This window comes from Schistocerca nitens, chromosome 12, assembly GCF_023898315.1.
Source record: "Schistocerca nitens isolate TAMUIC-IGC-003100 chromosome 12, iqSchNite1.1, whole genome shotgun sequence".
Classification (NCBI taxonomy): Eukaryota; Metazoa; Arthropoda; class Insecta; order Orthoptera; family Acrididae; genus Schistocerca; species Schistocerca nitens.
Genome location: NC_064625.1, coordinates 116,031,737 through 116,042,841, shown reverse-complemented (window position 1 = coordinate 116,042,841; position 11,105 = coordinate 116,031,737). Strand labels below are relative to the sequence as shown.

Sequence of the window (11,105 nt, the reverse complement as noted above, 5' to 3'; positions counted from 1 at the left end):
AAGACCGATGTTCGAGTCCCGGCCGCAGCAGAAATTTTAATTCATTTCGCCTGCTTCAATAATTATACACTCCTGGAAACGGAAAAAAGAACACATTGACACCGGTGTGTCAGACCCACCATACTTGCTCCGGACACTGCGAGAGGGCTGTACAAGCAATGATCACACGCACGGCACAGCGGACACACCAGGAACCGCGGTGTTGGCCGTCGAATGGCGCTAGCTGCGCAGCATTTGTGCACCGCCGCCGTCAGTGTCAGCCAGTTTGCCGTGGCATACGGAGCTCCATCGCAGTCTTTTAACACTGGTAGCATGCCGCGACAGCGTGGACGGGAACCGTATGTGCAGTTGACGGACTTTGAGCGAGGGCGTATAGTGGGCATGCGGGAAGCCGGGTGGACGTACCGCCGAATTGCTCAACACGTGGGGCGTGAGGTCTCCACAGTACATCGATGTTGTCGCCAGTGGTCGGCGGAAGGTGCACGTGCCCGTCGACCTGGGACCGGACCGCAGCGACGCACGGATGCACGCCAAGACCGTAGGATCCTACGCAGTGCCGTAGGGGACCGCACCGCCACTTCCCAGCAAATTAGGGACACTGTAGCTCCTGGGGTATCGGCGAGGACCATTCGCAACCGTCTCCATGAAGCTGGGCTACGGTCCCGCACACCGTTAGGCCGTCTTCCGCTCACGCCCCAACATCGTGCAGCCCGCCTCCAGTGGTGTCGCGACAGGCGTGAATGGAGGGACGAATGGAGACGTGTCGTCTTCAGCGATGAGAGTCGTTTCTGCCTTGGTGCCAATGATGGTCGTATGCGTGTTTGGCGCCGTGCAGGTGAGCGCCACAATCAGGACTGCATACGACCGAGGCACACAGGGCCAACACCCGGCATCATGGTGTGGGAAGCGATCTCCTACACTGGCCGTACACCACTGGTGATCGCCGAGGGGACACTGAATAGTGCACGGTACATCCAAACCGTCATCGAACCCATCGTTCTACCATTCCTAGACCGGCAAGGGAACTTGATGTTCCAACAGGACAATGCACGTCCGCATGTATCCCGTGCCACCCAACGTGCTCTAGAAGGTGTAAGTCAACTACCCTGGCCAGCAAGATCTCCGGATCTGTCCCCCATTGAGCATGTTTGGGACTGGATGAAGTGTCGTCTCACGCGGTCTGCACGTCCAGCACGAACGCTGGTCCAACTGAGGCGCCAGGTGGAAATGGCATGGCAAGCCGTTCCACAGGACTACATCCAGCATCTCTACGATCGTCTCCATGGGAGAATAGCAGCTTGCATTGCTGCGAAAGGTGGATATACACTGTACTAGTGCCGACATTGTGCATGCTCTGTTGCCTGTGTCTATGTGCCTGTGGTTCTGTCAGTGTGATCATGTGATGTATCTGACCCCAGGAATGTGTCAATAAAGTTTCCCCTTCCTGGGACAATGAATTCACGGTGTTCTTATTTCAATTTCCAGGAGTGTATTTAAGTGTGTTTACTCGTATGTTCAGTACACTGCGTGACACTGGTAAAGTGCCTGGCAGTTGTATTGCATCTGACGAGAAGACCACTGAACTTTTTAGGCATGTCTTGACTTCCACGTATTTTCTTTTTAATGGAGAATACTACAAACAAACGGAGGGAGTCGCCATGGGTAGCCCACTCTCACCGGTGGTATCGAATTTGTACATGGAGAACTTCGAGGAGGAAGCCCTGTCGTCATCCATATGGAAACCTACTTGCTTTTTCCGTTACGTGGACGACACGTTCGTCATCTGGCCACATGGTGTGGATAAACTCCTTGACTTTCTTACACATCTAAACTCCATACACCCCAACATCAAATTCACTATGGAGACTGAAACGGAGGGTAAATTACCTTTCCTTGACGTCTTGGTCAAGAGAAGGGCTGACGGCACCCTAGGTCATGGGGTGTATCGGAAGACTATGCACACTGATATGTATTTGCACGCAGACAGCTGCCACCACCCTTCACAGAGGAATGGGGTACTTAAAACTCTAGTACATAGGGCGCGCACTATCCATGACGCAGAGAGTCTACCCCAGGAATTGGAACATCTGAGAACTGTATTTCGAAAAAATGGGTACTCAGAGTGGCAGTTTCAACGTGGTCTCCGCCCAACCACTGCAGCACAACCTGTTGAGATGGATGAAGTCACGAGGGAGGAGGTAGGCACTGCATTTATTCCATACACAGGCGCACTCTCGGGGAAAATCGCCCGCATTCTGAAGAAACACCGGGTCGGAACTGTGTTTTGTCCTCCAAATAAAACTCGTGCACTGGTGGGGAGCGCCAAAGATGACCTCGGTTTGAGGAAGGCCGGCGTGTACCAGATTCCGTGTCAATGTGGCAAGTCGTATATTGGTCAGACGATGCGTACCGTCGAGGATCGATGCCGTGAACACCAGAGGCACACTCGACTGATGTATCCGAGCAAGTCGGCGGTCGCTGAACATTGTTTGTCGGAAAATCACGCCATGGAGTATGACCGCACGAGGATTCTGGTACAGACGTCGAGATATTGGGACAGCGTTGTTAGAGAGGCCATCGAAATTCGCACCAATGACGACGTCATAAACCGTGACTGTGGCTATAATCTTAGCAAGGCTTGGGAACCAGGGATTGGGTTAATCGAGAGTAAATCGAGCAAACGTATAGTTGTGACGACCACGGCGGACAGAGCCATCACACCGACGTCATCTCGGACGCCGTCGCAATCTGTTCCACTGCGCGACCGTGGCGCGGGGCGCGGACGGCGGAGGGAGCGCGCCGCGGGCGGAGGGTATTTAAATCGGCCGCCGCCGCGACCGAACCCAGTTCCCTCTGAGCAGCCATAGTGTACCGATCTCCGTGCCGGCACGTTCACAGGAGCTCAGTCCGTCAGTTCACCTGATGATTGCGACATGTATGATCGCCGAAATATTGTGCCCGTTGGACACTATAGACCGGCAGCACACCCGTGGATATTTTGATTGTGCTCATTAATGTTCGCAACTGGGGTGTTTGGTGGCCAGCGGGAGTCCTTAAACGGAGTATAGTGTTCATGAAGCCACTCTTTAGCAATTCTGGACATGTGGGGTGTCACATTATCCTGCTAGAATTTGCCCAAGTCCGTCGCAATGGACAACGCACATGAATGGATGCACATAACCCAACAGGACGCTTACGTACGTGTCACCTGTCAGAGTCGTATCCAGACGTATCAGGGGTCCCACATCAGTCCAAGTGCAAAGGCTCCATACGATTACAGAGCCTCCACCAGCATAAATAGCCCGCTGCTTACATGCAGGGTCATGGATTCGGGAGGTTGTATCCATACCCGTACTCATTCTTTCGCTGAATACAATTTGAAACGAGAGTCGTCCGACCAGGCAACATGTTTCCAGTCATAAACAGTCCAATGCCGGTGTTGATGGCAAGGGTACACGAGTGGGCGTTCGGTTCCGAAGGCCCATATCGATGATGTTTCTTTGAATGGCTCCCACGCTAACACTTGGTGAGGGCCCACCACTGGCAACAATTTGCAGAAGGGTTCCCCTTCAGTCACGTTGAACGATTCTCTTCAGTAGTCGTTAGTCCCGTTCTTGCACGATTCTTTTCCGGCCGCAGCGGTGTCGGAGATTTGATATTTTCCCGCATTCTTGATATTCACGGTGCACTCGTGAAATGATCGTACGGGAAAATCCCCACCTCATCGCTACCTCGGAGATGCTATGTCACACCGCTCGTGCGCTGACTGTAACACCACGTTCAAACTCAATCTTGACAACCTGCTATTGTAGCATCAGTAACCGATCTAACAACTGCGCCAGACACTTGTTGTCTTATACAGGCGATGCCGACCGCAGCGCCGTTTTCTGCCTGTTTACATATCTCTGTATTTGGATACGCATGCTTTTACCAGTTGTTTGGCACTTCAGCGTATAATAAGCTATACACAATGTTGCAATTAATAACAGTATGAAGTATAATTTTCGGAGGCGCTGGTTGCAATGATTAATGTACATACTCGTACAATGGTCAGCCAGTACATTATCACCACCGACCTACTATCGAAATAAACCCGGCCAGGCGACAGTAACCTCGCCTTGTAAGGAATGACTGCTAGTCACACGCATGGCGAATGTAGTATGAGTGAGCATGCTGTCCGTGTGTTGAATGTGGAAGGTGTAGGATCTGTCCGAGTTTGACCGAGGGCAGACTATGATGGCCCGGAGGATCGGCACGAGCATTTCGAAAGCTGCAAAAATTTGCTCAATATGTATCAACAACAACGCTGTACGATTGTACATATAATAATTTTTTCTTCTGATTTTCGATAAATGAGTGTAATCGATGTTCTGATTTCATTTCTTTTTTGTTTCATGCCATTATGTTAAAGAAACTGTAAACAATTTTCGATGTGAATATTAATGTTTATGTCAAATTTCAAGCAATATTATAACATAATTGAAATGTAAGAAACGTTGAAACTATTGTAACATGTTTAAAATTGTAATTGTGCGTCTGGTCCATACGTAGGCAATGTGTTAGGATATGTAGAATGCAAAACCTCGGGTGAATACCCTGTCTGTATGGGAGCGGTAAAAGGTGGATGGCAGGCGAGCGCGGGAAAATACACACGGGCGCTGCACGGCATAACGGGCTCAGCAGTAGTAGTCGGAGTTGGGCATTGGTCTGAGTAACACGTTCTGGATCGAGGAGGCTCTCCTGGAAGACGTGGTTTCATTGAGCCTCGGATGTGCCGTTCCACCGCCTATACAGCATGGCAAAATTCCATAGGCACTAAATGGAAAAGTATTGCGACGCTATGAAGAAGTAAAGTGCCGATACCTCAACAGCCATAGCTGTGGTTGTATGTGCGCTCTGTGCCTCGCCATCTCGCTGTCTGCCAACCGCCACATCGATAGAAACAGGTTGAAACTTTTAGTACTGTATTCGTGTGGACCAGTGTTACTTTGTTCCATACTGTTCAATAACAACTTAAATTTTACCAGAACTGTCCTATCATTTAATTATCCTCACAAATAACCTAGACAGGGTCCTTTCCAAATGTTGTGCAATCCGAGTGTCCCGAAATGAAGAATTAAAGTTTATGTTAATAATAATTACCTGCAGACCTAGCTATGTTAGAATGATGTTTAAAGAACTTTTTTGTTAATGAACTAATAGACGAATAACAAAGGTCTGACAAAGTTGGAAGATAATTTTGATGTTGATTTAGTAGTGAAGTTTAATCATTTCGACCAGACATAATGGTATTTAAATGAGTAGGAAATAAAATGAAATGAGTAGTAACTAATATATTGGAAATCTTGAGCACATAATGATTTCAGTAATTGTTTTAATACAGTGACCATAACAATTTCAAGTTCCCCCCCCCCCCCTCTTTCTTATTCATTTGAATTCTGAAGTGTACTGAACTGATTTGACCAGCAAAGTTAAAGTCAATACAAAACCAAAATTTATCAGTGTTTTACCTTTTTCAAAATTGGCATTGTATATGTGTTTCGAAAGTGCTATTTCTAGGGTAACCTATGTCCGATTTTAATCAGATCAATAGACAGTACGAAGTTTCGTAGTAAACATTATAGTGTAATGTTATGTATTTATGGTTTATCCATATTAGTACACAAAGTGAAATTATCAGTTCAGTAGATTTTCTGGTTCTAAAATTTACCATATTATGCAGTGTTATTACGTGTTGTTTTGCTTGAACGTACGTCAACTTGTACAGGGAAGAAACTCAGTTAATGCCTAATTAGGCTGGCGACCGTATTATTAACAAATTAGTAGCATCTTCTGTGTTGTTTCTTGTGCGTCCTGACGTGTAGTTGCATTTCGGACTTGCTTGACGTATCATTGTTATTACAGAGTGGCTGTAAGTCTCATTTGCCTCCATTCAGGTACACGCGGTCAATATCTATACAAAAATCCTTTCTCATAAGGTGAAGCCCGTCAACTTACCGTAGTACAGGCTTTAAGGAGTATCGTGTGCCCCGAAAGCGCAGCGTTACAAATAGAGTTCCGCGAAAAGAGCGTCGTGTCCCCCTAGGGACTCTCATTTGAGCTCACGAACGATCTCTGTAGGACTTCCGCGTTGATCCAACCTTCGAGTAAGAATCGTAGCAGCCCGCCTCCGAATTGGATGTGTTCTTTCAATCCGCTCTGGTGGCGATCCCTAACACTAGCGAAGTATTCAAGAACAGGTCGTCTTTACTCCTAAAACTGTCCCAATAAAATGAAGTCGACCATCCGTCTTCTGTAGTACCTTCCTTACGTGCTGGTCCCATTTCATAGCACTTTGTAACGTTACACCTATGTATTTAAACAGCGTGACTGTCAAGCAGTAAACTACTAATGCTGTATTCTAACAATATGGAATTTGTTTTCCTACTGATGTGGTTTACTTTACTTTTTTCTCCATTTAGAACAATCTGGCATTCATCACACCAAACGGAAATTTCCTCACCATTGCTCTACTATAGGCATTCTGCAGACACCTCTCCATTTTCCTATTCTGAAATGCCCCTCCATAACACGGCTTCCGGCCTCTGCAAGTGTCTCTCAATCACATTGCTCGTGCCATTGCCCAAGTGTCTCCCCATGGAACTGCTCCTGGCATCACCATGGAACCTCTTCGGTTTGTTCAGCAGTCTGTCTCTATTGCACAGCTGCTTCCTTTCTGTAACTGTCTCTCCATGACATTACTGATGAGATACAGAAAGTACCCCTCTATTACACTGCTCCCGCGTTCTGCAGACGCCTCTCCATGTCACTCATTCCACGATGATACTTTCCCATAAATTAATGCGTTTTCAGCGAACTGCCGCAGATTACTGCTCAACCTCTCCGTCAGATCATTTGTGTGTGTTTAAAGCGACATCGGTCCTATCGAACTTCCCTGGGGTACTGCTGACTACACACTTGTTTCTGACCAACACTTGCCATCGACCACAACGTACCGGATGCTATTTCTTCGGGCTGCTCGCGTATCTTGGAAACGATTACGTGTGTTCATACCTTCGTTAAGGATACAAGGTACTTTTCTGGCTGAATATTATGTAAAAATCAACACCTACTTCTTTCAGGCACTGTTTATAATGTATATGTTATACAGATTTTTTGTTGATATCAGGTAATTCAGTACACTTTCTAAACAAATTAGAAGTATTTTGAATACTTTTGATCCTGCTTAGGGTTAATAAAATTAATTGCAAAGAAACTGATGCAACTTTTTTTTCAAAATGCTCCCTCAAATTGAGACACCATTTAATCCAATGTTATGCATCTGAAGGAGACGAAATTTTTGCCAGGTATGCATGACATGATGGCTGAGGTACTAGACCTATTTAATTCCAGTTATTATGTATATTAAAACAAACTAAATTAAACTCCTTCCGCACAGGCCATGAAGGCTGCGCTACGTAGAGGATTTAATACCCAACACTACAGGGCTATTACAAATGATTGAAGCAATTTCATAAATTCACTGTAGCTCCATTCATGGAGAAGAAGTAAAAACTTTGAGGTTCGCCGATGACATTGTAATTCTGTCAGAGACAGCAAAGGACTTGGAAGAGCAGTTGAAAGGAATGGACAGTGTCTTGAAAGGAGGATATAAGATGAACATCAACAAAAGCAAAACGAGGATAATGGAATGTAGTCAAATTAAATCGGGTGATGCTGAGGGGATTAGATTAGGAAACGAGACACTTAAAGTAGTAAAGGAGTTTTGCTATTTAGGGAGTAAAATAACTGATGATGGTCGAAGTAGAGAGGATATAAAATGTAGACTGGCAATGGCAAGGAAATCGTTTCTGAAGAAGAGAAATTTGTTAACATCGAGTGTAGAGTTAAGTGTCGGGAAGTCGTTTCTGAAAGTATTTGTATGGAGTGTAGCCATGTATGGAAGTGAAACATGGACGATAACCAGTTTGGACAAGAAGAGAACAGAAGCTTTCGAAATGTGGTGCTACAGAAGAATGCTGAAGATTAGATGGGTAGATCACGTAACTAATGAGGAGGTATTGAATAGGATTGGGGAGAAGTGAAGTTTGTGGCTTAACTTGACTAGAAGAAGGGATCGGTTGGTAGGACATGTTTTAAGGCATCAAGGGATCACAAATTTAGCATTGGAGGGCAGTGTGGAGGGTAAAAATCGTAGAGGGAGACCAAGAGATCAACACACTAAGCAGATTCAGAAGGATGTAGGTTGCAGTAGGTACTGGGAGATGAAGAAGCTTGCACAGAATAGAGTAGCATGGAGAGCTGCATCAAACCAGTCTCAGAACTGAAGACCACAACAACAACAACAGCTCCATTCATTGACATACGATCACGACACACTACAGATACGTAGAAAAACTGAAAGTTTTGTTCGGCTGAAGCTGCACTTCAGGTTTTTGCCGCCTGAGCGCTCGAGAGCGCAGTGAGACAAAATGGCGACGGGAGCCGAGAAAGCTTATGTCGTGCTTGAAATGCACTCACATCAGTCAGTCGTAACAGTGCAACGACACTTCAGGACGAAGTTCAACAAAGATCCACCAACTGCTAACTCCATTCGGCGATGGTATGCGCAGTTTAAAGCTTCTGGATGCCCCTGTAAGGGGAAATCAACGGGTCGGCCTGCAGTGAGAGAAGAAACAGTTGAACGCGTGCGGGCAAGTTTCGCGCGTAGCCCGCGGAAGTCGACGAATAAAGCAAGCAGGGAGCTAAACGTACCACAGCCGACGGTTTGGAAAATCTTACGGAAAAGGCTAAAGCAGAAGCCTTACCGTTTACAATTGCTACAAGCCCTGACACCCGATGACAAAGTCAAACGCTTTGAATTTTCGGCGCGGTTGCAACAGCTCATGGAAGAGGATGCGTTCAGTGCGAAACTTGTTTTCAGTGATGAAGCAACATTTTTTCTTAATGGTGAAGTGAACAGACACAATGTGCGAATCTGGGCGGTAGAGAATCCTCACGCATTCGTGCAGCAAATTCGCAATTCACCAAAAGTTAACGTGTTTTGTGCAATCTCACGGTTTAAAGTTTACGGCCCCTTTTTCTTCTGCGAAAAAAACGTTACAGGACACGTGTATCTGGACATGCTGGAAAATTGGCTCATACCACAACTGGAGACCGACAGCGCCGACTTCATCTTTCAACAGGATGGTGCTCCACCGCACTTCCATCATGATGTTCGGCATTTCTTAAACAGGAGATTGGAAAACCGATGGATCGGTCGTGGTGGAGATCATGATCAGCAATTCATGTCATGGCCTCCACGCTCTCCCGACTTAACCCCATGCGATTTCTTTCTGTGGGGGTATGTGAAAGATTCAGTGTTTAAACCTCATCTACCAAGAAATGTGCCAGAACTGCGAGTTCGCATCAACGATGCTTTCGAACTCATTGATGGGGACATGCTGCGCCGAGTGTGGGAGGAACTTGATTATCGGCTTGATGTCTGCCGAATCACTAAAGGTGTACATATCGAACATTTGTGAATGCCTAAAAAACTTTTAGTTTTTGTATGTGTGTGCAAAGCATTGTGAAAATATCTCAAATAATAAAGTTATTGTAGAACTGTGAAATCGCTTCAGTCATTTGTAATAACCCTGTGTTAGTTGACCGTGAGAGAAGCATGAGTCTTTGGGGTTGATGACGAAATATTTTGAAGTTTGTGCTTGCGCTTTGATAATTATAAAACTATAGGCTAATTTGACTGGAACTAGCAGACTTTTAAATTGGAATGGTAGTTCAGTAGAGATCAGTGGTATTCTGGGGATAAATCGTGGCCGGCCGAAGTGGCCGTGCGGTTAAAGGCGCTGCAGTCTGGAGCCGCAAGACCGCTATGGTCGCAGGTTCGAAACCTGCCTCGGGCATGGATGTTTGTGATGTCCTTAGGTTAGTTAGGTTTAACTAGTTCTAAGTTCTAGGGGACTAATGACCTCAGAAGTTGAGTCCCATAGTGCTCAGACCCATTTGAACCATTTTTGATAAATAGTGTGTGTACTTCGTACTTTCCAGTCATAAGCTCGGCTTCAATGATGATATTCAGTGTGTCTGACTGACGCTCAGCCTTGTTCCATTACACAGTTTTGGTGATAAGAGATGTCTGCGTAGCACGATGGGAGATACAATTTTATGTCGAAGGCAGTGTAATGACATTCTTGGTACTTGCAAGGAGTTTTTTAATTCTGTAGCGAAATTCACGCTTTCTTCAACGATTACCACCGTATCGATCGATTTGTATATTGTCTCTTCACCGGGATTTTCTTTTGAGTATTAAAGTTGATATCGTTGCCCAAATTACCCTTTCAAATAGCCAGTCCGGATTGGTACATTTGTGTAGAATGTTTGAATAAATTTGGTCGATGAGTTCGCTTTCAGCAGTGGCAATGTTGCAGAAATCACTGTTGAGTTTTATGAGGCCAGATATGCACGACATGATGGCTGAGGTACTAGATTTATTTAATTCCAGTTATTACATATATTAAAACTAAAACTAAACTAAACTCCTTCCGCACAGGCCATGAAGGCCCAAAGGCACCGACTGGCCACCGTGTCAACCTCCTCCCACAGGCGTCACTGGATGCGGATATGGAGGGGCATTTTGCCAGCACACCGGTCTCCCGGCAGTAGGTCAGTTTCCGAGATCTCAGCCGCTACTTCTTAATCAAGTAGCTCCTCAGTTTGCCTCACAAGGGTTGAGTGCACCCCGCTTGCCAACAGCGCTCGGCAGACCGGATGGTCACCCATCCAAGTGCTAGCCCAGACCGACAGCGCTGAACTTCAGTGATCTGACGGGAACCGGTGTTACCACTGCGGCAAGGCCGTTGGCATTATATATATATTACAAGTATAAAAAGTATCACATCTTAAATTTTAATTTTCATAATTTTTTCCTAATACAAATATTTTTCCGTAATTTAGTTGATTCTGCAGTAAAGCTTAGGTCTACTACAAAAGTATGGACTAATGCAAGTTACAGAAAAAAAAATTAGAGCAATGCTTTATAAACTTTAGGAAATACTTGTACCTGAATTCTGAAAAATACAACTTGCGGGAAATTGCGAACGAAGATA

The 11,105-nt window shown here is 45.7% G+C and overlaps 1 pseudogene; it reads right to left on the bottom strand.

The window, feature by feature from the left end:
• Window positions 1-10,743: 10,743 nt before the first annotated feature.
• On the bottom strand, window positions 10,744-10,861 carry LOC126215460 (5S ribosomal RNA; annotated as a pseudogene).
• Window positions 10,862-11,105: the final 244 nt, after the last annotated feature.